The 16,254-nt window shown below is 31.8% G+C and overlaps 1 long non-coding RNA gene across 1 annotated transcript; it reads right to left on the bottom strand.

The window, feature by feature from the left end:
• Nucleotides 1-10,799: 10,799 nt before the first annotated feature.
• On the bottom strand, nucleotides 10,800-14,730 carry LOC143081852 (uncharacterized). Its single transcript, XR_012980120.1, has 4 exons — nucleotides 14,312-14,730; nucleotides 13,443-13,528; nucleotides 12,380-12,476; nucleotides 10,800-11,180 (listed from the first exon to the last, which is right to left on the bottom strand). It is a non-coding gene; the product is annotated as an uncharacterized LOC143081852 (long non-coding RNA).
• Nucleotides 14,731-16,254: the final 1,524 nt, after the last annotated feature.

Genomic DNA, 16,254 nt, shown 5'->3' with positions numbered 1-16,254 from the left:
ATTGTAAGATCTGCCAATTCAGCAGACGCCGATCCGAGGCTATTTAAATACATTATGACTTCCAGATTTAGGGATGATGGCTGGATTATATATTCCGGACCTATAGAAGAAATACACGAACTATTTACAATAGCTAATACTGCACACCCGCACTTGAAGTTCACCTACGAATTTTCCCGTAATGAAACAATATTCTTGGACACTGTCATATATAAAGGAGAAAGATTCTTTAACGAAGGCATACTAGACATTAAAACCTATTTCAAACCAACTGAAACATTTCAATATCTACACAGATACAGCTCACACCCGAAAAGTGTTTTCAAAGGATTTATCAAAGGTGAAGTATTGAGATACATCAGAAACACCAGTAGCAAAACTGAACTTAAAAAACAGTTAGAAGCTTTTAAAACACGTCTCCTCAAACGAGGATATAAAATATCTGAAATCAACAAAATTTTTAATCAAACACAAAATATAGAAAGGAAACACCTGCTTATACAACGCCAAACGAAACGGGAACAACCACTAGTTATGTTAACAAAATTCAACTCATCTATACAGAAACTGAAAAATATAATTACAAAACACTGGAACCTTATTTCATTAAACCCTAATTGTTTGAACATATTTAATCGCCAGCCTTTTATAGCTTATAAAAGACATACAAATTTACAAGAACTATTATCAAAGCATTAGTGGGTATAGTTTGCTCAACCTTTCACAACACAATATGATACTGATCTCACAAAAAATAAATCATAATTAACTAATATGTTATTCAAGGACAACCGGTGTATGGTCCAATATAATATACGAAATAAAACAAAAAACATAAATAATACGCCAATATACAACTTATTGAGTCGACCACTGATGAAGCCGGACTCAGGGATCTTTTCCCCAAACACGGCAGAAACACTGGGCCTTACATTCATGCTCATGGGTGAGCTCGGATGGGCTATTTAAATACAAAATATTGCATTTCATATTTCGATCGAAGTTATTTTAAACTTTATTTTATTGTAGTAAAAAAATACATTTTAGTAAAAATTACATGTTTGTTTTCTTAAATTGTTTATATTGATGCATAAACAAATAAAACGCAGGCTTTTGCGTCACCTTGTGTCTTCAAATTGCTTCTTTATATTTGAATCTATGCAACGACGCTCAATGATGCAATTTTGATGGGAATTTGCAGATGGCGCATGCCATGTCATTGTATTATGTTTACTTATGAATGCATGGTTATTGAATTATATATGTTTTGTAGAATTAAAGGTAGGTATTAAATTTGACCTACCAAGAACTTATCACTTTTGACTCGAAATTAATATATATATATGGCTGCCAATGATGTGTTTAGTCCTTTTGTGTTTTCAAATTAAATAAGAGTTTTTTTAACAATATTAAATTATATATGTTTTAATATATGTACTACAAAAATTTCCTAAACGATATCAAGATTTATTTTGTCCATAGTTCACAATTTCTATTTCGAAGACAGTTTTATAGATTACATTATATAGCTTTGTTTTACAATATTTGAAGGATTGATAAATGATTCCAGAAGCAGTTTATTTATATGTAGCTAAAACAATTACAGAAAAAAATAAAATATGAAAATCCTTAACTCAAAGGAAATTTCAGACTGAAAGTCTTTTATCAAATTGCAAAATAAAACGCTCAAATACACCAAATGACTTGAAAACAATTGATTCGTTCCTGACTCAGTGGAGGCAAATAATTATGATGAAACGAGTGGATTAAACCGGATGGTTTAGCCAGCTAAACCTCTTACATATATTGACATCAGTATTTCAACAAAACAAGCAAATATATTTAATAAGTACAAATGTAAAAAAATATATCGATCTGATGATCTTCTTTGAAATAACAAAATCAGCCTAGTAACAACCAACAATTTCATATTCATTGTCGACGGTCCTGATGTTTTACTTTCATATGGAATTGTGTTCATACATTTGGTATGACAGATAAAATGGAGAATGGAAAAGGGGAATGTGTCAAAGACACAACAACCCGACCAAATAAAAGACAGCAGCAGAAGGTCACCAACAGGTCTTCAATGTAGCGAGAAATTCCCGCACCCGGAGGCGTCCTTCAGCTAGCCCCTAAACAAATATATACTAGTCCAGTGATAATGAACGACATACTAATTTCCAAATTGTTCACAAGAAACTAAAATTAAAATAATACAAGACTAACAAAGGCCAGAGGCTCCTGACTTGGGACAGGCGCAAAATGCGGAATTTATTACAAAACACTTTTTTTTAATTGTACTTTTATTAATTTGAAAATCATTTAGAACTAAGGTTTTAAATCCATCAGACAGGGTATACCGTAGATGGATTTGAATATATCTTAAGGATTGGGTTGCAGTAAAGATGTAGCTGTTCAGTCGTTTGAGTTTTCATACATCAACGTATGAATTTGAAATATTCGGATTCGCCCACGCTGGATGAATGAATTCAATGCAAATTAAATGTTTCTTTGTGTTGTCTTTTGATTTCTGTTTTAAAAAATCTTCGATTATGTTTCTCTTATATATAAAATACATAATGTTACATCACTTGATATTTGTTAAGTTATTTACACAAGGATTCAAATAGAAAACCCCAACTATATATATACATTATAAATATTCTCTTTAATTTTCGGTTTAATTCAAACAGATGTTGTATCTAATTTGAAGTAAGAAGTTGTATATAATATAAAGCAAGATCGTTTATTCAACATTTTACTAGAACTAAGACAATACTAAAATGACAAAGCTACAATTTGACAGTATATAAATGTAAACAAATAAAAAACGATTACATCAAGTTCATAGTAGTCGGATTTTTTTGGTTTTTGTTAGCAAAACTGACATATTTTCCCGGTTTTATTTGATAGTTCTCCATTGTTATGATCTTTTTCCTTTTTCTGAAGAATAAACAGTGGTTATCAAATCCAACCCACATTTAAGACTATAATTAATATTTGTAAGATGATATATTTACTGTTCTTACTGTATGAAATACCGATATTGTAAATCCATTTTATTGGAAAATCCGTACGCCTTTTATTTTGTTTAAAATCCAACACTTAGATGATATATTTTCTAATATAAACAAGTTAGACTGAATTTCTTTATACCAAAGAATGTAACTATGTGGTTTTTTTATGTACAATTAGTTATAAACGTTCAATGATTATGTAACTATATGGCCTATCCCTCTTGTCTGTATTGTGATGAAAGCTTTTTTATTGTCAAGTACAAAGGCTTTTCTACCTCAGGATTAGATAACGTAAGCTGTATTTGAAACAAACTTTTATTAAAGTATTTTAATCTTCAATGCTCTTCAACTTCGTACGTTATTTGGACTTTTAAAAATAGTTGGATTCGAGCGTCCCTTTTGGGTAATTTGCGGACGTAACGGGCGTCTGGTCCAAATACAAAATTTGATCCTGGTATCTATGATGAGTTTATTTATAAAAAAGAAGATGTGGTATGATTGTCAATGAGACACTGTCCACAAGAGACCAAAATGACACAGAAATACTTAACTTGTTGATAGCTAAAAATAAATAAAGCAGTGCACATCCTTCAAAGAGGTAATGGCATTAAGGCCTGGCTTTAGCCCAAAAAAATAAAATGGTTGACAACGTTTCCAAACTGCCACACGATGTTTGGAAATAAGGAGGGTCATGAAATATAAACATTAAACATAAACACTTGTATCTGATGACATTACAATTACGTCATAATATGTATTGTTTCACAAAAAAACAACCAAAAATAGAATTATGCAGTTTTCCGTCGTTATTACAATCGACGAAACATCATCCGTAGCAAAGTAATTTCAGAGAAGGTTCGTTATAATACTTTTGATGTTTTCACACATAATATAAAGCTGTTTTACGTGAACACATATTTCCAATCTTAATAAGGCAAAAGTAGTATATCTGTGTTCAAAAGTCATAAATCGATTGAGAGAAAAAAAATCCAGGTTATAAACTAAAATCGAGGAGAACACATTAAAAATAAGAAAAAAAAACAACGAAACAACAGAAACACAAAAATGCCCCAAAACAGACTTTAATTTATCGTACATAGAAACGAACTATTGGTACAAAACACAACTGACACATTCCTGACTTGTTACTGGAAATTGTCTGAAAAAACGGGTTAAATCTGGTTTTGAGGCTAGTTAAACATCACTCTGTATGGCAATGTTAAATATACCGCTTATATGACACCATAACACTACTGCTTATATAAAAACAATATGTGAGCAAACAAACATACAAAAGTTAAAAGTGTAAAACATTTGGAGCACAGAAGCTAACACTTTGCTGCATTTCTTACCATTTCCATGAACACATAAGTATTCCAACAAAGAAAAGTAAAACGGAACATACTCTAGAATATATAAGCAAAAGAAAGATGTATCAGCTTTAAATAAGCTTATATTAACTGCGAGTACTCGAGTACTTAGTTGGGTTTTTTTAGGTTTTTTTTTGTTAAGATGTAGAAGTACCCTTCCACGTTAACTGTGTCAATTTGTTATCTGTTTTATGTTTTGTATCGATCTAAGGAGATACGGCTTCTTAAACAGATGTTTATAGTTTTTTTTTGTATAGGTTGCACTGCTACACCACTGTCCCATGTTAAGGGTGGGTTGTGTATGAAGATAATTCGTCAAAGGCTATAGTTTTTCATTTTAAATGATATTTCAACCTAAAAATTACAATACGACAATAAACACGACTCAAAAGTTTGATAAGTTGATATCGCGATTGATAAAAGTTTATTAGACACAGGAAACAGTTCAAACATCTGCCAAACCACAATGTTTATATCACTGACACATTGACGGCCTATTTCATATCGATCATTTGATACTTATAAGGAAAGGTGTATTGCAGGTTCTTCCACATGTTCCAAGTGTTTCACTAAACCCCTTTCTAAAGCTCGTACTGCCATACTCATTGCAGTAAAAAAGGACTTCAGAAAAAATCCGAAACGGCGTATTCAAGAAGTGGTGTTTATCAGATGTGGATACTGAAAATTTCAAAAGAGTTATTGGTGAATGTACAATCTCAATCATTAAAACATTTAACCAACATTAACACCTTTGATTTTTGAACTCTGTATACCACTATTTCACATACAAAACTCGACTAAAAGAACTCGTCAGCTTCTGTTTCTTTAACAAACAGGACACTAGACGTTTTGAATACCTAGTTTTGGGCAGAAATCCACCTTACTTTGTAAAAATCATACAGAGTGAAGGAAAAATACACAAACAAGGATATCACTGCCCTGCTGGACTTTTTAATTGACAACATATTTGTTGAATTTGGAAGTTTGGTCTTTCAACAGACTATTGGAATCCCAATGGGAACCAATTGCGCTCCTCTACTTGCAGATTTGTTTTTGTATTCCTATTAAGCAGAATTTATTCGAGGGCTTGTACTGAAAGGAGAAAAGAATTTAGCCCAGTCTTTTAATTTCACCTTTTGGTATATTGATGATGTACTGTCTATTAATAATAATAGATTCAATGGTCACTTACACTTAATATATCCAACATGTCCAAGTGAACTTCAAATTAAAGAAACTACGGATACAGATAAATTTGCTCCATAGTTAGACCTTTTTCTCGAAATGACTACTGATGGTAGGTTAAATACCAACATTGATGAAAACGAGATGATTTTAATTTTCTTACATTCAACTTTCCATTTCTGTGTAGCAACATCCCAGAGGCACCAGTATATCGAGAATATGAGTCTCAATAAATATCTTACTATAAAGCTATATAGATAAAATTAACCCAAAGTACGTTGATGTTGTTAAACAAGGAATACTGCTTTCTCAAAAGTTGACAGGGCTACAAATCAACTAAATTCAGGTCATCACTCAAGAAATTGTACGGTCGCAATCATTAGCTGAATGGCCATTATGACAAAAGTGTGTCAGAAATCATATATGATATTCTTCCTCAGTCATATTAACTTTCCATCATTACTAAACTAAACAAGAAATAACACGACGGGTGCCGTATACGGTTCAGGAAATGCCTACCCTTCCTGAGCACCTGATTTTACTCCCGGTTTTATGTGGAGTTCGTGTTGTTTCTTATTTATTATTTTTAACAGTTGATGTAAATGTCTTTTTGTTTTGTGAGTCTTTGTTTACTCCTTGGTTTGATTGTTATTGTCTTGATATTAACGTGTTGGTGTTCCAGAACAAAACAAGTTCAGAATGTTATCAAGTAAAATAATCGTCATGCAATCCAAAAAAGATATCAATCAATGTTATAAGGTTGATCGGACGTCCGCTAATATATATTATAGTATATGCAGACATTACATACTTTATTTAAGTAATACACTATCAACTCGTTCAATGTTTTAGATATTTGAATTTAACTGATGGATTCAAATAGTGCACAATATTCATATATTCACAAATATTTACATGTCATCTTACATTGAAAAAAGTCGATTCGCCTTTTTGTTGTAAATGTTAACAGTTCGAATAACAGTTATTCACGATTTTGTTTTCTTTTTAATCCTTCAGTATTAATAACTTTTCTGTTTTATTAGAATAAAATTATTTTAGAAATTGTACTGGACATATTGATTAAAGATGCGTTTTTGTTTAAAAATTTTTGAAAAGATTGAAGATTGTTATAGATAATAACAATGAAAATGGGGAAGAGCAGATAACAGTCACCGATGGGTCTTCAACGCATCGAGAAAATGCAGCTTGCGCATGGCTTATTAAGAGAACCGGAGGTTTAATTTATTACTTTGAAAAAATGTCCGTTGAATGCAAATATGTGTATTTTATACCTTTTTTTTCTATGATGTTTATAATCTGATTGATAAAAAATGAACCAAGCTGAATGTCTTAATTTACATTGATTTTTTTTTTAATTTCAAGTAAAAACTGATAAAAAAAAATTAGCTGCAAATCAGTTATTCTACCTTGGGATGCAACTAAAAATAATTCCGGGTGGTCTTGGATACATCGTGATTTTATCAGAGTTTGACGTTCTCTGCGAAAAATGTTTTACCCTGAACGATAGCGAGGGGTAAAATATCGGCATAAAGGTACAACTCGTAGTAAAATCATGATATATTCAATCCCCCATGCATTATTTCGATTCGAATAGGACAAATACGGCAATTTTTTTGAATCGAGACGATCTAGGTGAAGACAGTATTTGTCGTTTCAATAAATAAACGCACTTTTAAATTGACGTAAACAAACGGGGCAAACTGAATAAGTGACATGCTAAAACCATTTACAATAACATATTTAGATAGGTTTTGATGAATCTAAATGATAAGTGTACTTATATGTCTTATATGTATACAAAAAAGACTTATATAACACTTTAGCATCTTGTGTCTACGTTTCCTTGTTTTAATGATTTTTGGTTTCACAGACGTTTATTTTCCCATAAAATGCGTATATTTTGATGTCATCATTCTATGATGCTGGATAGCTTATTCATAAAAAGCATATGACGTGGGAGTACGATCTGATTAGCCCAAACAATATATTCATATTTTACCAAAGGTATGTACTCAATATGTTTGAAGGACGTCATGTTATAATTTGCAAAAGTTAGCTCTGTCCACCAATATATCGAGACGAGTTTCCTAAAATGTTTGTGCACTTTGGGCAATTACTATTTTACAAATCGCAATTGAAAAAAAAATACTTATCTTTATTGAAAATCTTATCTACCACTTATTTGTATAAATATATAAAAAGTGCACTGTATCTAATAAGAATCGTCATACTCTATAAAACAAATCCATACTGCTCCTTTCATTTACGTGGAGTTTTCTTACGAATTCTCGTTCGTACAAATGTAGTCTATCTCTCGCAAAACTTCGTAAATGACTCAAAAATCATTTTTTACGATTTGGTACAGTAAGTTTACGATTTATAAACAAATCAATTACGTATTAATATAAGTGCTGGCATGTTGGTAATGATTTTAAATGGTTCTTGTTACGATTTAAAACAGTGCAATTCAAGCATATCACGTCAGGTGGCAAGAACTTTACGAATACAAACGTGTACTTTCCGTGTTCACGATTACGGAAAAGCATTGTATCACTGGTTGCTATGCGAAAATATTTTACCAACGCGTAAGTAGTCGTACAAAAGTCCCTCATTTACTCGTAGTAATCAGAAAGCTGGTAGAATGCCCGTACATTGCTCTTAGATATTCGTTCAAAAGCATAACAAATCATTGGATTTCGTCTCATATTAACTGGTTCTGAAAGTTAAAACATTGAACGGATCCGTGAATTTTTGCAAGCAGGAATAACATTCCGTATATGTGAAATGGACATGATATAAAATCGATATATTTTAACCGACATAACAATACAATACAAAAACAAACATCTTTACATAAACTACATGAATATATAACATAATACCATAAAACACACACATTATTTGTTTCTGCTATTTAAAGTAATATTAAAAATCATCAGTTAATGGGAAATAACTCTTGAAAAAATTTGTCTGACAGTTTGTTGTAAATGGAATAATTAAAAGCATAGCTGTTTTTATCAGATTTAAAAGCATGAAACAGTCAGAATTTTGTTTTCCTTATTCATATTCCTTATTCATCACATTTTATTTTAAATGCGTTTTCTATATAAAACACAGAATGCCTTCTCATTGCTACGCGCTTCCGATTTGGCTCCATAATAAACGATAATGTATCCACATGTCTTTATTACTATCTTTACATAACCATTGTATTTAATAACTATAAAACATATGTTAATGTACCTACCGGGAAGTTCTCAACTTAAAAACCTATTGTGTTCTTTTTTGTTAGATGTACGTTATTATCCGCCGAAAAACATATATGATAGATATTTAACTACTGATATAACTGCTTGGAAATTGACATATTTACCTTAAAAATGTAGTGTATTACTTATAAGTGATCGAAAATGAATTCAGGTAGAGATGTCATCTCATTACATGATTTTAATTTAAGATTTAAAATGTCAATCACATATACCTCTCAATTTTTGATGATCTTTTGATATAAGTTACTTATCTTTAACTAGTACGAATTAAATGCAAGTGATAATCCCATGTTTGTCTTAAGGAACTGCATGCAAAATGTAGTCGTCACTTGCATACATTTCGTGAAATATGCAATAAAATACATAAATCAGTTATACGATGAAATTTCCATTTGATGTGTAAAAGAGGGACGAAAGATACCAGAGGGACAGTCAAACTCATAAATCGAAAATAAACTGACAACACAATGGCTACACATTATAAGGACAAACAGACAAACAATAGTACACATGACACACCATAGAAAACTAAAGAATAAACATCACGAACCCCACCAAAAACTAGGGTTGATCTCAGGTGCCCTGGAAGGGTAAGCAGAACCTGTTCCACATGTGGTACCCGTCGTGTTGTTTATGAAATAAAAACAATACAGTAAATAGTATAATTCGGTAGGTCACATTTATGAAAGGGAAGGATCAATTCCGATATCATTTGTATTCCATAACGGTCAACCAACTCGTGAAAGTGTCCGTAAAATTTACGAAGAGATGATTTCAACTTAATCATTTGGAACTCTTGGTTTAATAGCTTCGTTGTGAGCAACTGCGTAAACACTTGCATCTTTTGTGTCTTGCTGATTCTTTTACCTCAATCATTTAGTGCTGGCTTTTAATTTATTTGTCTTCACAAGTTCAGCAATTCAATATGTTTCTTACAAAGCACAATCTCTAGCAGAAAAATATTCTAAGCATAAATCAAGCATATCAGATTATAAGTTATCTACGTTCATATCCGTAGATATTGATATTTTAACACCCCGAAGTACACCATGAGGCGTATCCAAATGGTATACATGGTACTGAAGGGTGTTAAAATATCCATATCTACGGATATGAACGTAGATAACGAATTTATCCCCGGTCTTAGTCCGAATCGGGCTAGTTTTATGGAAATTCGGGTACGAGGTGTAACGTGAAAACAACGTTTTTTTCATTCGCTAAAAAAGTTTTATTAAAATTTTGAAATTTTGCATATTTTTTAACGGGGTGTAGAGTACTACCTTTGGTAGAACCCTACAGGTAGTCAAATGTAAGACGTTTTTAATACAGAGACAGAGAAACTGGATTGAGTCAAATTTGGTGCTCAATGTTGTGAGAGTTACGTCAAATATGGTGTGACGTCAATGTTGGTCATTTACATGGGTCAGTAGTCCCATGCCTTGAAAATGTGACAGTCAAGTGATGCATGCAACATGTTTAATGAAATGAGTTGAAAGGAACAACATAATAGGATAAAAACGTTCGTTAATGAATTAAATATATTTAATTACAAACATCATGGATAATCTACAGAATTCAATATTTCACAAGAAGCAATCATGGAACTAAGGAAAACTTGCGTGAAGTTCCCCGGGGATACGGGTTATCAACACCCAGGGGCTAGGTTTTTTTTTAACGACGTGCGTTAACCAATCAAAATCCTAGATATATACTAAGCCGGGGATAATAAGATATCTTCCCTTCTAAACCAAGAAATTCGAATGTAAGACTATTAAAATCACTAAAAAATTGAGCTTGTTAAATGTGACTTTTTGATTCAACAATTAAACAATTCGAACGTATAATGATTGTGTGAACACATTTATATAAGTGATGAATAATATTTTGTTTCAGTAAATATTATGAATCACAGAAGTTATTTGTTACAGATAAAATTTAAAGGAAACAGCCAAACAGTAAATAGCAATATGAGACTCTTAAAGGTAGCTTGTCTAAACATGTTAAATTATAGTCAGTGTTTAAGCATCATCATGAAAAATAGCAACTCTCATCATTAATAGGGTACTGGTTTTATGTATGGCCCTGTCAAGTTTATTGGTTCTGAAATTCACAAATATATGACAGCTGGCTGCTACAATAATGATCACCCCAACGAAAATCAAAATCTCTGAAAATCATCATGCATGGCTGGAAAGCAGGGTAATTTGGTTCTCCCGACTCCATGTTACTAAATGGCATCACTTGGTTTGGTTTACTTAGCCATTCCATATCATGATCATGGTTAAAGTTGTAACCACCGACCCAGTATCCTTCGACTGAAATGAGAGAAATATATTTTTTATCGTCTATACAATGTACGTGTTATCTTTTTCAGATGAACGGTTTTCGTATCATCTAGTGAGGAACATAAGTGTGAATATTGATATTTTAACACTGCGAAATTCACAAACGACAAAATTTGAAAATGAAGCAATGCCATATTTATTAAATGAATTAACATCGAAATAAAGTATGATCATTTTCATGTCGACATAATAAAAAGGAAGTTTCATTCCTGGAATTATCCTTGTGTTGCCTGAAACATGAAAGTGTCCATTGACATGTAAATATTCGAACGCAGAAATTTACTTACCTGAATTGTTAAAATCGAAAAGTTCTAATGTTTTTTATTTTTTTTTTATTTTTTTTTTTTTTTTTTGTGATTTGTGGTTTGTTACTTTTCAAATGTATTAATGATCGCATCGCTGTAATTGTCGATTTTAGATTATTTAACTTTTTGTTCGCTGTCACACAGCTGTATACTGCACATCTCTTTTGATATATGAGTTGTTTCATCGAATAAATTGCATAAATACTATCATCAAATAATGTTATACTGAGTATGGCCAAATATTCTTCTTGTATTTGGTTGACAAGCAAGTGTTTTACCTTACGCAAATTTCGTTTATCAAGTTTATCATGTTTATTTAGATGATAAAATTGGGAATGGAAATGGGGAATGTGCCAAAGAGACAACAACTCTACCACAGAACATACAATAGCAGAAAGTCATCAACAGGTCTGCACCCGGAGGCGCCCTTCAGCTGGGTCCTAAACAAATATACTAGTTCAGTGATAATGAACGCCATACTAAACTCCAAATTGTACACAAGAAACTAAAATTAAAAATAGTACAAGACTAACAAAGGCCAGAGGCTCCTGACTTGGGACAGGCGCAAAAATGCGGCTGGGTTAAACATGTTTGTGAGATCTCAACCCTCCCCCTATACTACTAGCTAATGCAGAAAAGTAAACGCATAACAATACGCACATTATAATTCAGTTCAAGAGTAGTCCGAGTAAGATGTCAGAAGATGTAACTAAAGAAAATCAAAGATCCATAGTTATGCATAAAGTATACACATGTGACTGTGGTGAAGTGTGTGAGCTGACCTTTTAATTTATTTTATGTTGGTGTCCTGTTTAATTGACATCATGCTGTTATATATTTGAACTAACAGTAGAAGAAACTCACCTCCAGTATTCAGAGTCCTCACTTCATTCTTTATAAACTCATTCTCCTCTGAGGTTTCCAATTCCAACAGCTTTCCTCCAAAGCATTTACAGCTTTCCTTAATCGAAACAAAGCTATTACAAAAATGTTTGTTTTTCATTCTTTAAAATCGAAAAAATCTAACGCGCATTTTTAATCAATCTTCATGCAAATTTGTCTTATTTGAAAGCATTCTGCTTTTTCATTTTGTCACAACACAGTTAATTTGTTTGTCAGTTACAAACAACGGCTTATGACAAAAAGTTAGAAAAAAATATACAGAATTATGAGGAAAATTTTAAACAAGTAATTACTTGGACACAAAAATTTAAACACATCAATGGATAACCACTGTCATACTCCTGGTTTGGTACATGCATTTTCCTATGTAGAAAACATTGTATAACATCTGGCTGTATATTTAGTTTAACCTTTAGCTTGTATAACAGTCGAAAAAAATCAATTATAGAGAAAAAATGTATGAAAAAACCCGACAGACATAAGTGGTGCTAATATCAAAAATAGGGGTGCTACAGTAAATATCTTAATATATTCATAATCACTATAGAAAGAGGCAAACACCTTAGCAAAGAAAAACACAAATGAAATTTACACAAATTAACCATTTCACAATAACATAATAACAGAATGTATGAGTATCGAGCCAGGTCAATTAGATATTACCAAACATTTACTATACAGTAAATTAAAGAATGTTATAGACAAATCAAAGACCACAAGAACACCAAATGAACATGAACATGTAACTAGGATGATTAACAAAGTAAGGTTATGTTTGATCGTACTAAGACATGCAAATGCTTCGTATGTGAAATTCGAAAGCATGTTGGTTGGAATTAAATTTCGAGACAAATTGGTATATACACTTTTATCACTGTAGAGATGCAAAGCAAAAATCTACATTTTCAACAAACAGTCAAAAATTATATTCGAACGTTTTGGCTCTTCAAAAGAGATTTAAAACTTTTAATACATATACTGAGGTATACAATAACACGTTATAGTATTATAATCTTTAACTTACGTTCGCCTTCTGCCATATTGCACTCTCTTCAATAATAGAATACTTGGAATTCCCAAAGCTAATGGATCTTGTACTGGTTATTGGCACTTTAAAAAGATATATGATGTATATATCATACATTCCGACATGGTAATTTTATTCTGATCAGCAAAATATGTTAAATATGAAATAATAAAAGAATGTCGGTGATATGTAACATGTAAAATAAGCCTGTCCAAACATTTGACACTGGCAAAAACAGAAGAGATACAGTTTTGCATATAGATTCTTCTGTATTTCAACCTATAACAGAATTATTTTCATACTGTTTCTCATTTTTGATATTAGTTATATATAATTCAACGATTTCTGTTTAATCGCATTTTTCGCCTAAATATTGTCTTTCAATGTAATTTATTCGTTCTGAGGCGTACACGAAACTATAAAACGCCCGCTATTTACATTTGATTTATTTACGGAAACATACTTGTGACGTCACATTGTTTCATGCCATGCGAAGACAAAACATTATTTCGCGGAATTATCGTTTTATGGAATTTTACTATATAAAATAAATTAGAATAGACTTATTTGTTTATTTTGATGTAAAATAGAGATAAATATATTGTTTCTGAATTTTGGCCTTCGTAAATAGGGGCTTTTGACATGTTTGGTGTCGCAAATAGGGTATATATGGCAATATAAACAAGTTGGTCGTAAGGCGGAACCGCCTAGTTTTGCGTATTACTGCGTCTGCGCTAAAGGTAGATATATTGTAGTTATACTGGTTGACGATAATAGGTCGTCATATTAGAATAATTAGTTTGAAACAAGAAACACCTCAGTGTTACTTTGTAACTATGACAAGCATTTTGAAAATTAAAACTTACGATAGATGTTCCGTCGAATAGTCTTCCATCCGTCTACGTTTTCGGTATTAATGCAACATGTCTCTGAAGTATCAATACGGCATGTTGATGTTCCCGTACAAAAGCTTGCCAAACAGCATTGCTGATTTGAAAGGCATAAGAGTGCACATTCAATCATTGACGTCGAGTCAACATCGATGATGTTTTCACTCCACAGAGCTCTAGTGCTGCCCGTCGTTTGATATGATTTAGCCTCCATTGCGTTTGTGTTTACTAAGTTAAACATACATATTGTAATGGAACAAACAGTTGTAATATAAGGAAAACATAAAACTGTCATTATACTGATTTCAATATAAACAGCAGCGTATATAGGTGGTTGTAGAATTGACTCCAGGAGTAGAAAAGATATTTTGTAAAATAACACAATCTTAAATATGGTTTCCTAATATAACAAGATCGTTATCAAACATCAAAAGGGTTAAGTTAAAGCATTGATCTGATTTGTTGCAACTAGCCAATAAAATAGAAATGGTACTACAATAAAAATGTCTTAATATATATATCGGTATTTTAAATTATACATAAGTACACGTTGTTAGAGAGTTTCAATAGATACCATTGACCTGTTTGGTTTAACGCTGTTTAAGTCAATATGACAATTAAACAGGTCAATCATTAATAACATATTCCACTCTAACAAAAATATCTTTAAAAAAAATACTGAACAAAACCATGAAGTATCAACAATCTTGAAATATATACAGATAAAAATTAAACCGAATTTCTACATAATTAAAAAAAAGTTCAAAAATCCAGAAAAAGGAAAACTTAAGACTATATACCCAACGGTACAACTGTTAAACAAATGTCATATTCCTTACTTATTACAGTCATTTTCAGGTTCAGTGGTAAGTTAAACCTAGTTTTGTGACTTTCCAAACCTTCCACTTGTACGGCAGTTGTTAATAGTTTGTTTAATTATACCTCAGTTATCATTTTCTATATAAAATACGTACATAATATTTTCACTATTTAGCAAATTACAAGCTTTGAACTATTGCACCGGTCAAATATTTTCAACTATTGGACCTGGTTGAATCTATTTGACCACAAGCGTCGTTAAATTTCGAAGAATTGTAAATGCAGTTACGGAATTGGAGGATTTTAAAAATAACGTGGGAGTAACGATGTCGTGTTTTACGTACTGTATCTAGTATAAAATGAACAACAGTGCAAGACGTAGCCTTAGCATTTTAACATATCTATGAAGTAAACGTTATCGTTTGGTTTCTTCTTTTTAATATTTCGATAGTTGATTTCTTATCGCCATTTATTGTCTGTTGTCTTTTTCGATATAATAAAATACTTACTGACTGGATATTCGTAGAATAGTAAGTTTATTGTCCCTCGGATACAAATATTGCCCTCGGATATGCCTCAGGACAAGCGAGGACTAATACTATTATACTCATACCCAGGCAATAAGTATACAATATTGACAAAATTGGGTGAGCAACCAAAACAATCAGAATTAGTCAGTGTGACAAAACTGTGTTCAAACTCTCAAAACTATTCAAACATACATCAAACATACAACACAACTGACTGAAATTTGAACAAGCACACAAACAAATCTGACTAAGGTGCAAACAACAAAATGATATGGCGACAACATATCTCCCAAAAATGTGTTTGGAGTGGATACTGAAAAGGCATAATGTTTATTAAAACTATTACCACAGTGTGAAACGTGACGGTACCCAAATTGCTTCTATTTTGACTGTTTTATCACCTACGTTTTTTATGATCAAGAAAACAATGGCCATACTGTGTTTATTTTGTAGCCCTATCCTTCTTTATTGTATATGTACACCAGTTTGATTTTTAATTTACATTGAGTCATAAAAAAAATGGGTTTGAATCAACCTCCAAACTATCCATGATTCTGTAATAAGGAGTAC

The sequence above is a fragment of the Mytilus galloprovincialis genome, chromosome 7 (genome assembly GCF_965363235.1).
Source record: "Mytilus galloprovincialis chromosome 7, xbMytGall1.hap1.1, whole genome shotgun sequence".
Taxonomy (NCBI): Eukaryota; Metazoa; Mollusca; class Bivalvia; order Mytilida; family Mytilidae; genus Mytilus; species Mytilus galloprovincialis.
Note: the sequence above shows the minus strand (reverse complement) of the source record. Positions and strands in the feature narration are given on the sequence as shown.